The 22035-nt window shown below is 37.4% G+C and overlaps 1 pseudogene; it reads right to left on the bottom strand.

The window, feature by feature from the left end:
• LOC116589315 overlaps positions 1-22035 on the bottom strand; it is a 124473-nt pseudogene that overhangs the window by 16002 nt on the left and 86436 nt on the right.

The raw sequence follows: 22035 nt of genomic DNA, 5'->3' as shown, positions 1-22035 counted from the left end.
TCTTCTCATGATTCAAATAAAAATTCTGTTTCTAAAATTAAAAATCAATCAAGCTTTGAAAGAAAGAACTTGGCACAGTGTCTGTTGGAGCCTAGTGTTGTATTATCTAACTCACGTTTCCTCAGGGTGCCCCAGATACAGAATATAGATAGGATAAAGTGTTACAAGTTCACTGTAACAGAAAGCAAACAGTATTTCTGTGGTTATCTACTCCCCACTTCCTCCCCTTAGTCCTTGCCCCAGGCCACTCCAAGGTCATTCTGGTCTCTTCTTAAATTCTTACCAGTGCTTTTAGGAAGTGTCCATACATGTCATATATAATGCTAACATGACCAAAATCATCCCTCTGTGTTAACACTAGCTTATTACCTTCATTTGGGTAAATTGGTACTCCTGAAGTTTCTGATAACCTAAAGATGTATTTCCCAGGATCATCCTTGGTCTATTTTAGAAACAGGATTCATCCCTGGGTTGCAAGGGTGGTTCAACATTCGCAAATCAATCAATGTGGTAGAACAAATCAATAAGAGAAGAGAAAAGAACCACATGGTCCCCTCAATTGATGCAGAAAAAGCATTTGACAAAATCCAGCATCCGTTCCTGATTAAAACACTTCAAAGTATAGGGATAGAAGGAACATTCCTCAGCTTCATAAATCTATCTATGAAAAACCCACAGCAAATACCATCATTAATGGAAGAAAGGTCACAGCTTCTGTTTGAGGTCAGGAACACAAGGATGCCCACTCTCACCACTCTTGTTCAACTCTTGAAGTCCTAGCAACAGCAATCAGACAACAAAGAGAAATAAAAGGTATTCAAATTGGCAATGAAGAAGTCAAGCTCTCTCTCTTTGCAGATGACATGATACTTTATATGGAAAACCCAAAAGACTCCATCCCAAACTACTAGAACTCATACAGCAATTCAGTAATGTGGCAGAATACAAAATCAATGTACAGAAATCAGCGGCTTTCTTATACACTAACAATGAAAATACAGAAAGGGAAATTAGAGAATCGGTTCCATTTACTATAGCACCAAGAACCATAAGATACCTGGGAATAAACCTAACCAAAGAGGTAAAGGATCTGTACTCGAGGAACTACAGAACACTCAAGAAAGGAATTGAAGACACAAAAAGGTGGAAGACTATTCCATGCTCATGGATCGGAAGAAAAACATTGTTAAAATGTCTATACTGAATAGAGAAATCTATACTTTTAATGCCATTCTGATCAAAATTCCACAGGCATTTTTCACAGGGCTGGAGCAAACAATCCTAAAATTTGTATGGAATCAGAAGAGACCCCAAATTGCTAAGGAAACATTGAAAAAGAAAAACAAAACTGGGGACATCACATTGCTTGATTTCAAGCTTTGCTACAAAGCTGTGATCACCAAGACAGCATAGGACTGGCATAAAAACAGATACATAGACCAGTGGAACAGAGTAGAGAGCCCAGATATGAACCCTCACTTTATGGCCAAATAATCTTCGACAAAGCAGAGAAAAATATACAGTGGAAAAAAGTCTCTTCAATAAATGGTGCTGGGAAAATTGGACATCTATATGTAGAAGTATGAATGTGGACCATTCTCTTACACCATACACAAAGATAAACTCGAAATGGATAAAAGACCTCAACATGAGGGAGGAATCCATCAGAACCATAGAGGAGAACATAGGCAGTAACCTCTTTGACATTGGCCACAGCCACTTCTTTCAAGATATGTCTCCAAAGGCAAAGGAAACAAAATCGAAAATGAATTTTTGGGAATTCATCAAGATCAAAAGCTTCTGCACAGCAAAGGAAACAGTCAACATAACAAAAAGGCAACCCACAGAATGGGAGAAGATATTCGCAAATGACAATACAGACAAAGGGCTGCTATCCAGGATCTATAAAGAACTCCTCAAACTCAACACACACAAAACAGATAATCCTGTCAAAACATGGGCAGAAGACATGAACAGACACTTCTCCAATGAAGACATACAAATAGCTAACAGACACATGAAAAAATGTTCATCATCACTAGCTATCAGGGAGATTCAAATCAAAACCACATTGAGATACCACGTTACACCAGTTAGAATGGCCAAAATTAACAAGACAGTAAACAACGTGTGTTGAAAAGGATGTGGAGAAAGGGGAACCCTCTTACACTGTTGGTGGGAATGCAAGTTGGTACAGCTACTTTGGAAAACAGTGTGGTGATTCCTCAAGAAATTAAAAATAGAGCTTCCCTATGACCCTGCATTTTCACTACTGGGTATTTATCCCAAAGATACAGAGGTAGTGAAAAGAAGGGCCTTCTGTACCCCAATGTTCATAGCAGCAATAGCCATAGTTGCCAAACTATGGAAAGAAAAAAGATGTCCTTCAATGGATGAGTGGATAAGGAAGATGTGGTCCATATACACTATGGAGTATTATGCCTCCATCAGAAAGGATGAATACCCAACTTTTGTATCGACATGGATGAGACTGGAGGAGATTATGCTGAGTGAAATGTCAAGCAGAGAAAGTCAATTATCATATGGTTTCACTTATTTGTGGAGCATAAAAAATAACACAGAGGACATGGGGAGATGGAGAGAAGAAGGGAGTTGGGGGAAATTGGAAGGGGACAAGGACCATGAGAGACTATGGACTCTGAAAAACAATCTGAGGGTTTTGGAGGGGCGGAGGTGGGAGGTTGGGTGAGCCTGGTGGTGGGTTTTGTGGAGGGCATGTATTGCATGGAACACTGGGTGTGGTACATAAACAATGAATTCTGGAATACTGAAAAGAAATTTAAAAAAATAAATAAAAATTAAAGAAAGAAAAAAAAAAGAAATAGGCCTCTGGCAACCCAATCTCAATTGTCTTCGAGATATGTATACTCAGACCTGTCTGAATTTTCTGTAGGTTCATAGCTTAGCTTTATCTTGGTGGCTGCTGCTAATATTACAAACGATATCCTTGAAAACAAAACCTCTGATAAGGGCACACCTTTTTTCTAGTTGTTACTCCTCTAATACCATGGAAAACACTTTATGTTTTATGTTGGCCTTTAGCTTTCATACATTCCTTTTCATGTATTAAAGTGAAGACTTAAGACATTTAAACATTGACACTCCTGAACTACAGAGCATATTGAATTTGGGCTCTTATACACCATCTTATTAGTGCTGATTTAGAAATCAACCAAAACTTTAGCTTCACCTGTCTCCTTGGTTTTATCCAAGTAGCAGTATTTATTTAACAGTTGAATATCCAATTATATTTTATCTTTATTTGAAAAATGAATTAAGAATAGAAAAATGAATGGGCTGGTAAGAAACAAAGGCCCAAGTATGTTAATAATAAATTTAGGACAAAGACTATAATCATTAAATGAGATGAAAGCAATGACATATAAATTTCAATCAAAGATTCGTTAGACTTAAAAAGGGCTTATCTGTATGTTGAGATATATTTTTTAAAAAGGAAAAAACATATGTGGGATGCTTTAGAAATATATCACCAAAGATTGGGTTTAAAAAGTAAAGAAGAATGAGAGGTTTTGTAACATTTTGCAACTCTTTGAGAAGAAAACCTAATTTCTTTAAATAGTTTACCATAATGTAATATCCTTATTACTATTTATCAAAATTAATAATGACAAACATACTATATGATTATTTATCCAGAGCAGATTTATCCCCAAATCCTATAATCTCTCTGGGTTGTTGTCTCTTCGTCCTCCCCTCCCTTCCTTTCCTTCTCCCACTCTTTCATGAAAACCAACATCCACACTTTATTGATAGGTGCAAGCAGATCGCTCTCCAAAAAGCATAAATCCAATTCTTGAGGTAGGAAAATCCAAAAAGGATGTAGGTTTATTATTTCCATGTAAAGAAATTATTATGCTTTAAAAAAAAATCCTGCGTTACTGTGTTTAAAATGTTCAGGTAGAGAAGAAAGTATGTTGTATTAAGAAACTATGTTTCAAAATTCTGAAAGTGTTTCTTCTTAGAGGTTGGTAGAGTGGTTACTCTAACCATAACATAAAAAACTGAAACTTACATGTGTAGGCGTTGGCCAGGTGGAATGTAAGACATGCATTTTGGATCAAGGAAGAGCAAGGGCAAATACATAATATACAAACAAAAATCCAATTTTTTAAAAAAAAGATTTTATTTATTTATTTGTCAGAGAGAGAGAGAGAGAGTGTGCAGGAGAACACAAGCAGGCAGAACAGCAGGCAGAGGCAGAGAGAGAAGCAGGCTCCCCACTCCGATACGGGACTCGATCCCAGGACCCTGGGATCATGACCTGAGCCGAAGGCAGTGGCTTAACCAACTGAACCACCCAGGCGTCCCCCAAAATCCAAATATTTAACATTTGAAATGAAGTTAAGTTTATATGGAGTCAGTTATAAGATGGAGTCAATACAAGAAATGAGGTGGTTCTGGAGGCAGTGACACAGAAAGATATTCTTTATTGTTTTATTTAGGGCAAAACCACAGATGATAAAATCCTGTTTTTTTGAAACAAATACTCTGTGTGTATGTATCTGTGTGTACGTACCCACACACATTTATATCTGTGCTTACAGAGATAAAGTGTCTGGGGGGGTACAAACCAGATTGTTAATTGTGTTATTCTTTGGAAGTGAGCAGATTGAGGTGGTAATACAGAAATTTTTTATTTAATATACTTATGTTTTAACTGAGTTTTAAAAAAATACAGCCAAACTTTTAAATTTTAGTTCATTTTGTAATGAACTATTTTTTTTTTTAAAGAAAAGGAATGTTTTATATGGAAACACGGTGGGCTGCTCCTAAAATGCATTTGTTAGTAAATGTACAGGAAGCATCAGGACATTTCTTGTAGCAATTCTTCACTAATCTTTTACAAAATAAGCTATGTTAGATTAGTGATATTCTAACACTTTTAAAGCCATAGAGCCTGTTGTTTAAATGATGAAAATCAGAGTGAAAATGATGAAATCATAGTCCGTTGGTGGAACCTGGTGGTGAGGGGCCTCTGCTGGTGTTCCCCTCCCCTTCTAATCTTTTGACAGACCCTAGGGCTTGCCGAACACAGTTTGAAATACACTGTTCTCTTCCTGGGATGCTTTTGATTTAGTCCTTCCTGAAGGTCAGAGGGATATCCTAGCTCTGTGATTCTAAAGCACAGAGAATAAAGAATGCCTACAGGTAACCCCAGAATTCTCTCTTGCCTTGCAGAAAACACATTTAGAAGCAGGAGACATCCATGTCATGTAAGATAGTTCCAGATGTACAATAGAAGAGACAGTTTTTATTTCGCATTTCTTGGCTTTGGAGTCTTAACAATCTTAAAATGCAGTCTTTATCATCTATGCCCTTTTTATATGCACTATATGACTAAAACAGTTGTTAGACTAACAAATATAAGCTCTATACATGTCTGGCTTCTCTACCAATCTTAAATGTAATGAAACAAACAGCTTTAAAAAAATAAAGCATTGTTTTGTGTTTGTGTAAGAATATCCCTCTTTCAAGTCTAAGCAACAGAACAAAGAAATTTAAAAGGCATACATACTATTTAATAAAATTTAAACCAATTTTGAAAGACTTACTCTTCTTTTGGGATATGTACATAATTTTATATTTAGTGTATCATGCCTAACATTTGATTTCTGGGATTAGTATTAGAAGCAAGATTTCTTTACTGAAAGAACAAACTAGCATAATAATATGCTAGTTTGTTAAAACTTGAAAGTTATTTTGACATAAACATGCTAGTGTGTTTAAAATAATAGAGAAGGCATATTATCATAATTTATTCACATAGACCCAAGTTTTTGTTCTGTGTTTTAAAAGATTTTATTTTTATTTAAAATTTGTGTGTGTATGTGACTATATAGTGAAGGGGCATAAAACAACCATAATACAGATGAAAAAAACTCAGTTCCCCACAAGGTGGTACTGTGGTTCTTTTACTCTTTCAAAAATCTAAGCACAGAATTGGTATTTCTCCACTTGTCTTCCTTCCCCCAACATTTTACAGGTGATCTACAATTAGATTCTAATAAAAATGAGAAATAATTTTAAGGGAAATTTGATACTTTTAAGTTTGAGGTAAATGGCAAGCAACTAAAAATTTTCTAGTCTTCTTTAGAAGAATTTTTCCCCTTAGCTTTTTGCTTCTTTTTAAAAAGTTCATATACAAACTTTGGTTATAGTTTTTGGTATTTTATTTATACTTTTTATACTATATGTACTATGATAGTGTATGTAGCAGCAGTTTTTCATTATTACAAAAAATAGCATTATCACATATCTTTAAAGTGTGTCAATAAATGAACATAAATGTAACTCCTCCTTTTTAAGCAATGCAATATTCTTCCTGTTCTAACCAATCTCAATAAAGAACTTGATCTTAAACTTCAGTTCTATAGGTAAAAATTACAGAACATGGCTTAGAAAAAGACAACAAAACACTTGAGTAAATCTTGTGCTATTTCTTTTTACACTTTATCTTTCAGCTTAATCGAAGATTTGAAAAAAAAGTTCCCATATGAATATAGAATATTATATATAAGTTTGATTTTCTCTTTAGTAAGAAATCAAGGCAAGTCAGTTCAAGACTGGGTTCCAGTTTCAGCTTCCTGCTTTTGCTCGCTGGAAGCTTGTGTCCTTCTTAAACCCTTGCATAAATTTCTGGGCCTGGCAGAGGGACACAATGACAAAGATAACACAGCGGCCCTTGCCTTTAGGGCAGCGGTGGTCTCAGGGGTCCTGCATAGCAGAAAATTACTGGTTGGAAGTGGGGCTAGGGCAGTATATCTTGAGACCGCATTTACATAGTAAGCAGAGCTCTTCCTTGACTGCCTGATTATTTGGGGTGGCCCGGGGAGCGGGCCAGTAGAGATGATAGGGATTTGCCTTGGGAATCCTGAAGTCTAGGAAGTGGAAACAAATCTTTGATGAATTGTTGGCCGCAATAATGAGTATGGAAGGAAAAGGAGAAATGAAAAAAAGAGAAGTGAAAGGATTCTGGGAGAGATTGGGGAGATAAAATCAAGGGAAAACACAGGATCAAAAATAACAGCAAAAGCCAGGAAAGAGAGAAGGAGATCATAGAAGAGGAAGGAGCGGAACTGAACGAAGAGGGGGCAGGGCACTAGGAGTTTGAGGCGGGCGTCGTCCTCTCATTTCATCCCACAGGGAGCCGCGGAGACCGCATCTTCGGTCCCGTTTAACCGGTGGGAATCACTGATCTTAAGAGGTTAGATAACTGCTCAAGGTCACCGAGCTAAGTACCGGAGGCAGGATTCTCACCCCATCGGGGTCTGGCTGGATTGTGCCAGCGGCCCAAGGAAAAGAGCGCACAGGGCAAGCAAAGCGAAGGACCCGCGGGGCTGGAGTCCCTGCTCAAGGAGAGCGCGCGCAGGCGGCCAGGCGGGGAACAGTCATTACCTCCCCAACCAAGGGCGCTTTTCGGGGGCGCAGCACGGGTTATCTCGAGCCGGAGATAACCCCAGTCGGAGTCTGGGCAGAGAAGTGAGGGCGAGCGGCACTGGGGTCCTGCAAGGGGAGAGGTGTCTCATCCCTCTGCGCCCCGTCACATCCAGGTTCTTCCTGCTCCGCACTTGGGTCCCCCAATTAAGCCATGCCGAGGTGCCTCTCCTTTCCCTCTCGTGGCCTGTACCTCTACCCCGACCTGGACCCACCGACGGGCGGGCTGGGGATGGTCCCTCCCTGTTCCGGGTGGGTGCTGAGTTAACCACGCGCTTCAGGCAGGGCTCTGAGGACAGTGTTTCCCAGCGCCTGTGCGCACACTCGGTGGTGGAACGTGCCTGTCAATGAGACCCGACGCAGACACAGGGAAGCCGAGGTTATTTAGGAGCCTCATGGTAACTTACCGGAGGATGTACAAATAAGGGAGTGGAGAAGTGTTTACCTCATAGGAAGTAAAAGCAAAACAATCACAAGGAAGAGTGATGCCCAGTTTGGATTGTAGGTCAACGCGGTTTCATATTAGGAGCATCAAAATTTGATGAATATCTCCTGCCAATTCTTAGTGATTATTCAATGATTATTAATTGACGAGACACCTTTCACCTGAAAATGGCTTGTCTGCATTGTCTTCGCAGAGAACTGCGAATTAAAGTTTCTTTGTTAGGGAGAACAAAGAAGAATCCAAATTATTTTAAGGAGGCTTTAGCATTTGACTTGGCAAACCGTTTTGCTAAAAGATCAACCTTCGCTCTTTGATTCGCCCCCTCTCTGTCATAGCCTCAGTGCAGGCTTGTCTTTGCAAGGCTAATGCTCCCAGTTGGTTTGGGGCCCCTCTCAGAGTTTAGCAGTTTAGAAGTAAAATGAAATTGAGAAGCCTCCTAGCTCATACAACCTTTACTGTCACACAGGAGGTAAAAGAGGCCTGGAGAAGTTAAGGGCATCTTGCAAGTTTGTGCCAAAGCATGGGGCCAACACCAGGCCCCCAGCCTTGTGCTCTGCTTCTTTGTTGGAGTGGTGGTCAGCCGTTCCATTGTGTTCTTTCACTCGGCCCCCTACCCTGCTCATCCTCCCTCTTGGGAGCCCAGTAAAAATTCCCTTCTTGGAAGTTTGTCAAGAAGCCAATGTCTTCTTCCTTTTCATCTTAAAAATTATTTTCTTTTGCTGTCAGATTCATTCTGACATAGATCAGGGGTGGAAAAGTGTGTGGTATAGAATAGAGTCATTAGTAAATCCATCTCGTTTTTTGTTTCATTTGACAGCAACACATTAAATTAATCCCTGTCCAAAAGAATCACATTAAGGGAGCTGTCAATGCTAATCCCCAGCTCATTGTTGCTACCTAGCTCTGGGTTGACTTTAATAGGTCGCGCTGACATTTGTTTCTTCAGAGACACATCGGTGACTTCATCCAGACCCAAATCTGTTCTCATCAAAAAGTGGAGGCACTGGCAAATTTTTACAGACCCTGAATTCTCTGGGTTTCTAGCTTGGGGTTTGGGTTCTTGTTGGAAACACTGATTCACATTTATACATTTAACTGAATAAAGATGCTTATAACAATAAAAAGAAAATAAGGTAGAAGCCTTGAGGAAAAACACAAAGCTGATTTACAAAAGAAATTAAAACTAGGATGATGCTTTTGTTCTTATACTTATTCGTAACATCCTGTATTCGCTAATACTGTTATCTATAGATCTGACTGTATGTAAGCCAGATTTAAGATGAGAAAAAAAAAAAGAGAAATAAAGTGGTTGAGAGAAGAATAGATTACATAGACTAATGAAAAGGGGAAAAGAAGCAAGGATAAGAACATCTGAAGGAACATAAAAGATCTATAGAAAAGATGGAGAAAAAAGGGAATTTACTAGCAAGGAAGAATAACATTTAAGCAGAAATTTGAATAGAAAGAATTCAGGCAGCATAGAAAGTAAGACGAATACAGTATAATAAGATTAAAATGTTCCTTTAACCAACATTTAGAAACTATGATTATAAAATTTTGTCTTTAAATGTAATCTCTCTGCCTCTCTATCCTCTGTTTCCCACACCTTTCCCCAAGCCCTGTGCACGGATGTGGATTATCCAGCTTTGTGCTTATGACATTTATGGATTCCAGATCTGACAATCATATATTAGCCTTTGTCTGGGTGGCTGAGAAGAAGCAGAGGACTGATCCAATCCTAAATCATTTAACCTGTTCTCAGAATATGCCTCTCACCTGGTTATTCTTATTTTTGTAGATATTTGGCAAGGTTTTGAAAATGAAGTAGGAGCCAGAAATTGAGGAGGTGGGCATCAATGATCAATTATCAGACTTACGCTGAGTAAAGTGTACAAATACTGCAGATTTGCTATATCGATATATACTAGAAAATAGCACGTATATTCTCTTTTTACTAATTGAATTGTACTTTATTCATATTGGAAAGTGATACTGTAAATCTTTTTGTCAAGTGAAAACTCACCTCTCCTTCGGTTTTTTTCTGCCCTGAAAATTGGTGTTTTCAAGTAAACATGGCACAGTTATGCCTCTTACTTTCAGGATTTTAGTTATTTTAATTTTATTTTACTTTTATTATAATTTTCATCTCCTTTTGCTTCCTTTATCTCCTCAGAATTACCTCTGAACATAACTATTTAAAAAGTGACTTTTATATAATCTCAGTAAAACACAGAACTATCTATTGAAGGCTATTTCATTTATTTAAATGATTGAACAACTGAGGTTCATTCTCAAAAAATGAGCTAGGGTTTTTGTGGTCTACATAATAAGACTACCAAGGATCAGTAAGAAAAGAACTATGCATGCATTCAACAATCTCTAGACAAATGCCAGGAGTATGAGGAATAAGAACTTAGGTTCATATTGCATCAGTGGACTAAGACCTGGTTGACATTTTAGAAATTGGTGGGCTAGAGCAGACATGAATGGAATGCTAAAACTCCTGGTACACCAATGCTTTGTACTCAGCATGATGTCTTGTACATAGTAGGCATTCAGTGAATAATTCTTACATCAGTAATGAATGTTTGTGTAACGCCTTCATGTAGGAGAGAATGTAGGACAGAATGAATAAAGCTAGGTAACAAAAAAGAGAAGGCCAGAGGAGGTGGCAGAATTGGACATTGTTAGTTGTATAAATGGGCATAATTGGTGGTGTTTTACTGGGTTGCAGGACTGAGGCACTGGCTCTGGAAATTAAAGCAGAGGGTAAAACTGGTAGGCAATAATGCAGTGGACATGTGTACATATGCATGTATACATTGGAAATGTATACATATGCACTGGTCACTTTATAAGAGCTTTGCCTTCAAGGAATATGTATTTTAAAGGAAAAACATATATTTTTGAATTTAGATAATTCACTGTGCATAATGATGTATCAGGAGATGGTTTTCAGTCATTGAACTTCTGTGTGTACCTCGTGGTTCTGTGCAATCAAGAAGAGCTCCTCTTTCTTCTCTGCTGGGTGGTGGAAGCAGGGAATTCCCTAATGCCAAACTATTGGTGGTAGATCTCAAGGCTACTAGTGGAGGCTGGGGTGGGGCTTGGGGGATGTTATCAATTTGGTGGTGACTGCAGTGGCAGTGGGGTTATAGGGTGGGAAACTTTTTAGTAACCCCCCAGTAATTCTCTAGAGCCTGAGAATATTTCCCAATACCTCCTTCCATCCACCAATCCCCCTGTTGTTTTCTTCATTGGCTTAAGGGTTGGTCTGTACGTTTTCCTTTTCCACATCTGTTTCCTATGGTTTTTGTGTGCATTTTTCTTCATTCTGTGGTGGCATAGAGCCCCAATTCACTGCTTTTTCCCTATCACCCATCTGACCTTGAAGCAAATGCAGCATTTTTTATTTTTAAAAAGGATTGTTTTTATTAGTAATAATGGGAAAGCAGGGGGGCAGATAGAGGTGTGAGAGTATCCCCATTTTTCCTTTCTTTTAAACAACTAATTTTTACGGAGTCAAAAAATGTGTATAGAAGGATCTAAATCAGAGGCTAGGTTTCAGATTTCACTTTTGCTTTTGTCAAAGAAGTTGGAGAAGCTGTAAGGGAAGGACAAGGCTTCTGAGAGGATGGTGAAGATTTGAAGCAGGTATGGGCACTGCTGGCCATGTCGCAGGTTGCACTGGGTGGGGAAAGTCGAGGATAGGGAAGAAAAAGTCACTTCTGGGTCTCTGCTCTCCACTCACCTTTCCTCAGTTGCCACTGCTTCAGAATACAGGCTCCCTGGCAGCTTCCTTCTCCCGATCCCCTACCCTCAGTCTAGGACAGCAGGGAGCAGGGTGATAAGTCAGACGCACAAGTTTGTTTCTACGTGTTGTTAATTTGACCTCCCATTACTGACCTCTGGTACGTTTCTACAATATTTTTTTTTCTGGGTGAGTAGACCACCCAGAAATATTGTGGAATATATTCCGCAAATCTATTGTGGAATATAAAGAAGGCCCAAGGAGGAAAAAGCAATGGATAGGAAATTACACACTTTTAGTTTTGTTCTATTGCTTCTAAGCTTTTGGAAAGGACTGTAACTGACAACTACAACCCATTTTCAAACTTAAATTATATCTGTGCAATTTAGGTAGAAAGCCCCTGGGAAGATATGGTACCTTTTTTTCTGTGCCTGCCAGGGTACTAAGCACATTGAAGGCATTTAACAAATAATGATAATAATTTAAAGCAATGGGAGCATTGGGTGTATAGGGAGATAAGAAACTGGAAGACTGGGGCCCACTAATAATTAATAATGTCTCAGGAGGTGGTCCTACTGTTTTTGGATTTTAAATCCCCTTGTTCAATTTCTTGCTGGAGTGAATTCCACACAAAAAAGAATAATCTTTAATTTGATACTTACTCACTTCAGTGTCCTGTGCTGAGCTGGCTAAGATTGCATATTCTTATGAAAATATACGCATTCATAATCAATCTGATAATGTTCCTCCCCAGGGCTTCTAAATGCAAAAGCAAGAGATCATATATTCCGATATGTGGCTTCAAAGTCATAGGATCATCTGAAAAGTTCGCATTTCTCATTTTTCACTTTTTATTCTTGGAACTGAAAGGAAAACAACACCGTGAAAACTTCTAATTAAATACATAATGAAACAAGGCCCAGCACCAGTGAGTTACAGCTTCACCAGGAATGAATTTTTGTCCTTTTATGTGATAGGTTGAATTTACAGACATTGTAATAAAATGACAGGATAACTAGAGTATGCTTTTGATTAAGGTTTGATTACCAATTATTTTGTTGCTTCCCGAGCTTACATCCTGAAGATCTGGAGTCTGCATTTATTTATTTAGGTTAAAATATTCAGAGACCATAGGAAAGGCTACCCCCAAGGAGAGACCGGAAAGAATGCAAAGTGTGTCTTCTGTGCCCATCCTTTCTTCCAGTGTGTTCTTTTTCCTATGTCTGTTACACCACATAGCACAGGCCTTGGATTTGGTTTAGACTTTCATTCTCTTCTCTGGGTCAAAGCTTATCATTCTTTGCTTTTCTGAACTGACTCCATTTCATTTTAGATTCAGCTTTCATAATATTTTTGAATCCTTTCTCTCTTGCACACGCTCTTTTCCACAGTCTTATTTTGAGATGGCACCATCTCTTGTCTAAATTACTGCAATAGCTTCTTGACTGGTACATTCAGTCTGGTCTTCTTGTATACCATCCTTCACCTCCTGTTGGAGTTTTTGTTTTGCTTTATGTATTTATTTTTTCTTAAAACACAGGTCTGCTTTTCTCTCTTCTCTGGTTAAAAATTTTGACACCCCACTTGCATCAGCTCTCAGATAAAAAATCATACTCCTTAGCAGAGCGTAGAAAGTACATTGTCTTATGATCCCTGCCTATCTTCTGAACATCATCAGTGGCCACTTGACCGTGGATCTTCGTACATGCATTTTTAAAAAGGCTGCTCTTCTCCATTCATACCTTAGAACATGACAGTGTGCCTGCTTGGATTGCATTTTTCCCTTTGATTCTGTGAAAGATGCCTGCCCTTCCTTCAAGGTGCTCTTTGAAATTACCTTATTGAATTAAAGGTGGCAATTATTTCCTCCTTATTCCCACACTTCCTTTTTAGGAGAATCTGTCCTAAGACTAGGATTAAGTCAGATTTTTCTTTCCAAGAATTAATAGAGAAAGTGAATTAGTTGGCTATGGATGTTGGATGGGTAGGTCAAAGGCTGATGTGGTCATATATACAAGCCAAGAAAGTTGATCTATGGGAAAAGGTAGGAAAATGGGAGCATATACGAGAGATGTGCTAAGAAAGAGAATAAGTAGAGACCTATCTTGGTTTCTCATTGGTTTCTCAGTTTTTATTAGAGTCCCTCTTGAGACTGTAGTTGCCTTTTAGGAGCTCTTAGCTATTTAAGCGAATATATTCTTTATTTAACTTATCCAATTGAGTTTCTGTTTTTTTGTCAAAAAATGATTCTTTATTCAGACTCATCTAATATATGCAATGAAATTATATATATATGTGTGTGTGTGTGTGTGTGTGCGTGTGTGTATCTATCTCCATCTTCTCCACCAGACAGTAAACTCCCTGATGGTATGGATACTGTTTTATTTATCTTGAGATCCCAGCTGATAATTACATTGAGTCTAGCTGTGGTAGATTGACAATAAATGTTTGAATGAATGAATACTTATGTCATGTTTTCAGTGCCTTTTCTAACAAAGAGCTTATGAAATTACAAGTTGGTGTTGCTATCATAGAGGTTGATAAAGTATTATGTTTTCTGGTAACATATTTGTATTTTAAGAAGGGATTTCTGGAATCAGTCCTTTGAGGTACAGGAAAAGCCACAAAAGTAGGAATTTATCAGTATTGGATTTCTTGGGGAGGTATTTTTGGAACCTTTAAATGTCTGAAATTATAAAATACCTTTGTTCAGGGCCAGTGGCGTATAGGGCCAAGTGCAGGAGGAACTGGGTGAGGGACAGAAGGACTCCTTTCCTGTAGGGACTGATGAAGTGGGAAACAGGGCTGGGAGCTTACGGCCCAGAACTGAATTTACTGCCTTCCAAATTTTTTTTTAAAGTTTTTATTTATTTATTTGACAGAGATCACAAGTATGCAGAGAGGCAGGCAGATAAAGAGGGGGAAGCAGGCTCCCCGCTGAGGAGAGAGCCCAATGCGGGGCTCGATCTCAGGACTCTGAGATCATGACCTGAGCTGAAGGCAGAGGCCCAGCTCACTGAGCCACCCGGGCGCCCGTCCAAATGTTTCTATATATGTACAGATCATGCAGGAAAAACAGAAAATAGTTTTAGAGGAATGAGTCAAAATACTGAGTTATTTGACATAATACCATGATGTAGAAAGTTCACTTTGTGAATCATTGTATTGCTCCTTAAATATTGTTATCTTTAATAATACACTCTCTAACACTTTCTGCCTTGGTAATACTGACCAAAAGACACATAACAGACATTAAGTAAACATTTATTTTCTCTGGCATAAGTCAAAGAGGATGTTGTCATATAATAGCTGAGACCTCACTATAGGAAAATCAAATGAGACAGATTATTGAAATTAGCCTGAGATGAATGTTTCTCTTTCCCAAATTTAACCCTCCAAGATTTTTAGATCATGTAATTCTTGATTTCTACTTTTAATAGTGAGGTGTACATTTTTACCTTCTTTTCTTCTTGATTTACAGTATTACATTAACAAGCCTTCACTTTTTTGGCTACACCAAGACTCCTCCTCCTCTTCCTCCTCCTCCTCCTCCTCCTCCTCCTCCTCCTCCTCCTCCCCCCTCTCCATTGATTAAACCAGGGCAGTGACACTGTCATTTCTCAAACTGCCATCCTCATTAACTGGCATTTCTCTTGGTACAGATACCTTTGAGAACATCAGCCCGTATCAGGCCAAAGCCTATTTAAGGCAAGGCCTCTTCTAGACAAAATCTTTAAACAGGGAATGCATCCTTAATACTATTCTGGTAAATGCATTAGGCATTAGAGGGTGGCTTTATTTGAGAACTTAATAAATTCTACTTGTGCCTTAAGGTGATGTTCCTTTTAAAATTAAATGTAATTATAATAGGGTAGAGGTGTAATGTAGGCATGTTGTTGGATAAACACATAAATTTATGGATGCTTAACAGATTCTGTGCTTATTCCTCCCTAGTGAAAATGTTTCTCAGCTCTAGTAAAATGTATATGCACTATCCTCCAGAGAATCTAAGAACATAAATGGAAGTTAAACAGCTGGACAGAATGCCAATGTTTTAAAATATAGCTGGGAATCAAAGGTATAAAGCAAAAAGACCTCTTTAGCTTCAAAGGTAGCCAATTAAGTTGCAAACACTATTGATAATAGTTACTTTATTCAGAGCCTTATTATATAAAACACCATGCTGTCTTGAAACTGAAGAGGTTGCCGTGCAGTCGTTTCCATAATCCATAATTGAAAGAATCATAAATGTAACAATTATTTCCCTCTATGATTGCTTTCACAATTTCTTGTTCTCTGCAGGATCCTTGTGTTTTTTTTTTTTTCTTTCAGCTCATTGCAACAATCAAGCAATTATAGTGTGATTCATATTTAAGATTAAATTTTGCATGTCTACTGAGGTATATAAAAAATCTCTATTTTTCATAATTGTGAGCTATGTTTATATGATCAATCAACTTTTTAAGTAAGTAGTATTGATTACAATATATCCTTTATAAGTAATATCTATTTGGTCTATTTTTTTTGTCAATCAATGCCTTATAACAAAACAATGCAATTAAAGATGGACATAAATAGTATAATTTTCAAATTGGAAAAGCTACTCTGTATGATGAAAAAAAGATAAGAAATAAAAGCAATTCCCATATGTTGTATTTTAACCTAATCTTTAGAAAGTCCTGTCATCCTCCAGAAGATATTTCTGGCTTTTGGTATTTTAAAATGTTAGTAATGAACTAAATGAAGATGTTATTACTTCTTAGCTTTGATATTGTCATTCTGTAGATATCATGCAGTGACAGCCGATGCTTACAAATCTGGTTTTTTCTTATATTTAAGGAAGTTCAGTTAATATTTTTTTAGGAGTGATTGCTCACCAAGCTTGGATTGGAGACTGGCCAGCTTCTTTGAGAACTCTGATTTAATGGTTGAGTTTAAGAAGAGAGGTAAAGCTCTCTTTCTTCTTGCCCCCTCCCCATTCCACCTCATATCTAGTGGGAGAAGAGGCAGTAAAACAAAGTAGGGAAGAGGAGAGGAAAAATTAAGGGGGAAACAAGGGCATAGTTCCAGAGAGGTTCTCATCATTTTGAATAAGTGAAATGAAAGTAGCTCTCCACATGTAAGTTCAAACTCTTTCTATTCAAAAAGAAACAAAAAAAAGCCATCAAAGTATGTCATCTTAACCAAAGCAAATAACACTTCCTAATATTTTAGAATTTGTTTATAAAACATTCAAATATTTCTTTTCATTTATAACCTATATATTTTAATGAAAGCCTTCATGTTTTACTTAACTTCAGAAGCCATCTAATTCATTCTCCTAATTATACAGAACTGCTCAGCATTCTGTATTATGATTAGTGTGGTTATATACTTTATTTTCCAAATCTGGACACTGAAAATAAAAGAGGTTGCTGTTAACAGTTACCCCAAGACAACAGGTATAAACTGGGTAACTAGGATTTATGAGCACCTTTATTATAAAAAAGTAAGAGCTAAGATTGCCAAGCTAAGGTTGAATCATTAAAATTAATTTAATTTTTTATCGTTCTGCCATTATGACCGAGGAAAAAAGTTAAATTGGCTATTCTAATAATAGCTAACATTTCTATCACTTATTATGTACCAAGCAATATTATCAGTATTTTACTTGCAAAAACATGATTAAGCCTCATGATAACTCTGTGAGGTAGCTACTCTTGTCCCTATTTCATAGATGAGGCAACTGAGGTCTAGAAGGGTTAAATTATTTGTCCAAAGCCACAAAGCTAGTACTAGAAGAGGTGGGATGCAAAGCCAGGTATTTTGGCTCCAAAGTTTATTTCTTAACCATCTCCTTATTTTGCCTCTTATGCATCCAGCACTGATGGTTGTGGAGGCAGGTCTTGAATAGCAATAGTTTTGAGGGGCTAAACAGATCTCAGAGGTTTGCAATCCTAGGGGCCATAAAAAATTGGAAATCCAGGGAAGGAGGTTGTGAAGTGGATGCTTAGAGACCAATAAAAATACCTGATATTGCAAATCAGAAATTATAGAATGAGACTGCAGTTGTGGATGACTCTTGGTGTTCTTCCTAAGGTGTGGATCTTACGCATGCTTCAAGGAAGCAGGAATGATAACCACATGGTGGGCCCAGGGCAAGCAGAGGCAAAAGGAACATCTGATTTAAATGAGGAATAAAGGCAGGGAATGGAGACTCCTTACTATTCTTTGGTCTACACATGAGCTATATGTACAAACCTGGGTTCAGTTTTTGTTGATAGACGGGAATGACTTGCTCTTCCTTCCAGGAAATAAAAGAATGAAAGAAAGCTGGTGAAAACAGGGACCAAGGGAGGTTTTCAGTCAATGCACTGAGGTTCCTTGGCACAGCCTCCAATCCCTGCTACCACTAAATTGCTGGAAACCACACGGAGATTCCACAATGCTGACTTTGTGTGAGAAATCACAGAGAAACCACTGGATCCATTATTCCTTGATTTCCCACTTTCTTTATTTTTATTTTTTTTTAAAGATTTTATTTATTTATTTGAGAGAGAGAGAATGAGAGAGAGAGAGAGAGCATGAGAGGAGAAAGGTCAGCGGGAGAAGCAGAGTCCCTGCAGAGCAGGGAGCCCCATGTGGGACTGGATCCTGGGACTCCAGGATCATGACCTGAGCCAAAGACAGTTGCTTAATCAATTGAGCCACCCAGGTGCCCCTCCCACTTTCTTTATAGTAGGGAATTATGAGATTCAAGGATTGGGAGCAATATATGCCAGTTCTAGTGTGGGTTGTGTTGATCCTTTTTTTTTTTTTTAATTTAAAAAAATTTGTTAAAGATTTTATTTATTAGAGAGAGAGAGAGAGGGAAAGCATGAAACAGGTCTTGGGGCTCTGTGTGGAACTTGATCTCACAATCCCGGGATCATGACCTGAACTGAAATCAGAGTCAGACTGAGCCACCCAGGCACTCCATGTTGTACTGATGTTTTATTTTTTATTTTATTTTATTTTTTAAGAATTTGCACTTTTTTAAAAAAAGATTTTATTTATTTATTTGACAGAGCGAGAGATCACAAGTAGGCAGAGAGGCAGGCAGACAGAGAGAGGGGGAAGCAGCCCCCTGCTGAGCAGAGAGCCCAGTGCGATGTGGGGCTTGATCCCAGGACCCTGAGATCATGACCTGAGCTGAAGGCAGAGGCTTAACCCACTGAGCCACCCAGGGGCCCCTGTACTGATGTTTTAGACAGTTAATTTCATCTTTATTAACCAAGATGTCTCTGATTCTAATCATTTATTGTATTGATTTTGGTGCAAATATACATTTATTACATATACTTTTACAGCCTTTGACATATTATTTCTAAGTTTTCCTTTAAGAATATGAGAATACATTCATTCACCTCTTTTTTTAAAAAAAAGATTTTATTTATTTATTTGACAGAGAGAGATCACAAGTAGATGGAGAGGCAGGCAGAGAGAGAGAGAGAGGGAACCAGGCTCCCTGCTGAGCAGAGAGCCCGATGCGGGATTCAATCCCAGGACCCTGAAATCATGACCTGAGCGGAAGGCAGCGGCTTAACCCACTGAGCCGCCCAGGTACCCCTCATTCACCTCTTTTATTGACTATTTACTCACCTAGTCTCAGTTGTTTTATTCATTAAACTGCTAAACTTAATTTTGATTGTATTGGTTAATATTACTGAGTATCCTTTTTTTGTATGATGATACCGTGAGGAGAAAATAATTCCTGTCTTCAGAATGTAAGAGCCCAAAACAAAGCAAAACAAATAATAAGCAATGAAACCAAAAGCAACATAAATAAAGGCAGGTTATTATGGAATCACTTATATTAAGTCTCAGTGGTTGTAGTTTAAAAGGGCATTCACCGTATATTTTCTCCTATCCTAATCTGTTTGAATATTATTGAGTATTTTTGCAAAATGGTCAAATATAATGATAAAAATCAGAAAGAAAAATCACAATATCTTAAAAAAATAATTAAAATCCTGAATTTTAGGTTATATTTATAAAATGCCTGTATATTTTTTCCATGTGCACTATTTTAAAAAGTCCTCTAGTTTTAAATTAGAAGAGAAGTCAGAGGTTATCTAATTCAATCTCCTTCATAGTGGGAGCCACTGAGGAACAGAATTTTTCAGGTCTTGCTTAAGTTCACTTGGGAGCCCAAAGAGAAACAGGGTCCCTTCGTCTGCAGCCCTTTCAATAGTTTTCCAGTATTTTGTATTTTAACTGTTCACTTAAAATACAAAAAAATAGTATCATGTGAATAGAATATACAATGTGCTCTATAAAATTAATGTTGAAAGATAAAGACAGAAATCCTAATTCAGGAAAATGTAATTTTTTTTCTCTAACAGAGTAACACATTCCTCTGATGCACACAAAGCACCAGCTAAAATCAGCAAACTGCATAAACAATTCTAAATTCTAATCTTGCTTTTGCCACTGTCTTTGTGCAATATTTGGTAGGTCAGTTCACCTCAATGACAGTTACCCCGTGTATACAATAGGAAAAATAATGTTTTTATTTTCTGAGATAGAGAAAAGGCTATTTCTTCTTCTTCTTCTTCTTCTTTTTTTTAATGCATCAACAATTGGAAGGAAGCTTGAAAATTCCCTGTTCTTGACATACTATCACGTCTTGATAAGAAACAAATTATTTGAAGTACTAACAATATATAGTTAAGCAAGGCAGAACATCTTTAAGCATCATATTCTTTGTTTTTGCCTTTGATTTCAATTCTACTCTTTAAGATATATTTAAATATATTTTCTGTATATATGTTTTTCTGTCTTAACCAAAACCTTTTTAGAAGTACATTGTGTTGTAAAACTACAATAATTTTCCTGAACTTAGTAAACCAAGCTAAATCATTCGAGCACATTTCTCCCTGAATTTTTCCCTTAGCTCAATGGACTATTGCCATTGGTCGCATTAACTGGGTAATTACTGAATCTCCATTACTCTCTGACACTATAGCTGAACCACAAGTAAGAGAGCACAAATACTGAGGGTAAATTTTGAACAAATAGCACAGCTATTTAAATCTTTTTGTGTACATATATTTTTTGGAGATTGAGACAGCCTTTCATTTTAGGTTAGAGAAATAAAAATGAAGGAAGGACCCAAATAATCTGTTTTGGAGTATTATCTTCCTTAAATTAAATGCTTAAAGTATAATATTAGAATCGGCATAATCCCAATCCATATTTCAACTTCAGCGCATGCAAGACTTAATTATAGACATTATTAAAAACACTTGATGCCTTTTTATGGGAACTAATATTTAAATCTATTTGACAAAGTTCTGTTTGCTGTATCTCATTTGCATTGTCTATTGTACAGAGCAGATAAAATGCTAGTCATTTGTGCTTCCTTATAGGCATATCCATTTTAATCCTGAAGACATAGGTTTGAGTCAAAGAACTATCTTTTAAATAGAATTATTCCTTGGATTTAATGTGTTGGTGCTTCTTTTATGGTTCTGATTGTATTTTTATTTTAACCATTAGAGGGCACGTTAGTCTAAGAAATATTAAACAAAAAGCATAGCAAAAAGAAGGAAATAGACCTAGAAGTAGTAGGCAGAGAAAATTTATGTATTTAACTGTGCTTATGTTCACTCATTGTCATTTGCAACATAATTTACCACATTTTTTTTAATCTGAAAAGAATTCAGGTATATATAGTTTCAAGCAAGAAATAACTCTTCACTTTTTATTGCTAGCTACTATTCCTAGGAGGATGAGGTTGGCCTAGTTGAATTTGGCAAGGTTCACTATTATGCGACCAAGGAGGATATTTGAAGAACATCCTGAGTTCAAAGTTATGTCCAGTTAGGTTATTATGAAGTAAGTGAATGCCAGTCCCTGGTTTTGTAGTTAAAAGAAAACAACTACAACAACAAAACACCTAAGTGTGAATGAATGTAGCTCAGAGCTATGCTTCACTGAAAGTATTTATAACCTTTAAAATTTGGTACAAATTACAGAGAGAACAATGGATGGCCCCAGAGTGAACAAAAGGCTCTACTTGAGTAGAAAGGCTTGGCTGAGTTCATAAACTGCAAGAGGGCAGGGAGCTCCAGAGGCTTATGAATGAATGACTGCGGAGTCTCAGAATGAGTTCATTTGTTTTCAATCTATAGCAAACTGTTATTATTTCTAGTGTTCAGTCTTTGCCTTAACTGTTGCAGCTTTTAATCTATAAAGCTGAAATAGATACCAGCTAATATTTAAGAATAATGCTTTTATAACATTAAGTTAAAGGAATACTTTAAATGATTAATTCATTAATTTATTTAATAAAGCTAATTGAGCACCTGCTGAATTTCAAGTTCTGGGCTAGGTGCTGGGG

Source organism: Mustela erminea, chromosome 4, assembly GCF_009829155.1.
Source record: "Mustela erminea isolate mMusErm1 chromosome 4, mMusErm1.Pri, whole genome shotgun sequence".
NCBI lineage: Eukaryota > Metazoa > Chordata > Mammalia > Carnivora > Mustelidae > Mustela > Mustela erminea.
The sequence above is the reverse complement of the archived record's forward strand: the minus strand, read 5'-3'. Positions and strand labels throughout refer to the sequence as shown.